This window comes from Orycteropus afer, unplaced genomic scaffold, assembly GCF_000298275.1.
Source record: "Orycteropus afer afer isolate SDZICR_OR568_19922 unplaced genomic scaffold, OryAfe1.0 scaffold01002, whole genome shotgun sequence".
Lineage (NCBI taxonomy): Eukaryota > Metazoa > Chordata > Mammalia > Tubulidentata > Orycteropodidae > Orycteropus > Orycteropus afer.
Window position 1 is genome coordinate 31,772 of NW_006922589.1, and position 789 is coordinate 32,560.

The window sequence follows — 789 nt, forward strand, 5'->3', positions numbered from 1 at the left end:
TTGGGTGGGAGTGAGTGATGTCTGCACCTCCGTTCACCAAGAGGGTATGGGATATAAGAGTAACAAGGAGAATGTCACGCCATTCCTGTCATTGGGCGTTTGGTATGCCCTTGTGGTTCCCAGCAAGTGGAGCCTGTTCTTAAGTCCCTGGAATCTGGGGAATGCTGTCACTTTAAATATCCAAAATGGTCCAACTGCTTGTAAACATTCAAAATGGCTGCACCCTCCGGCAGGCAAAAGTCCACATCTCAGCCCGCTTTCCTCTTCTCTGCTTCCCCTTTTATTGCTCAGCCACCAGAACAGTCCTTTGTGCAGTCCCTGGCTAGCAGGGCTGATTTTTAGGTTAATTCTTAGGTCCTAACACCACTTGGCAATATCCTAGCTGTTTGTTCCATCAGGATCACTGCCAGACTGCAGCTCCGTATGTCTCCTTTTTTGGTGTTTACATGCAAATTCTTCTGCTAGTTGGAGTTTAGTTCACTTCTATATCCTCCCCTTCAAAGCTCAGGGGTCTAATATTATCTTCTGTATCTGTGTTCATTGTTTTTCCTTTTCTTTGTTGAAGAGGGTCTGTGCATTCTTTCTGCCTATTCCACTATCTTACCAGAACTCCAAATGGATATATTCTTGTCTTTCATCCTATCAGGGAAATTTTCTTCCAACAAATCTTCCACTTTTTTTTGTGTGGTTTTATTGGTCTCTTCCTGTTGTGGAATTCTGATTACATGCAGGTTATTCCTTTTGATGGTATCCCACATGAACCTTAGGCTTTCTTCATTTTGTTTTGAT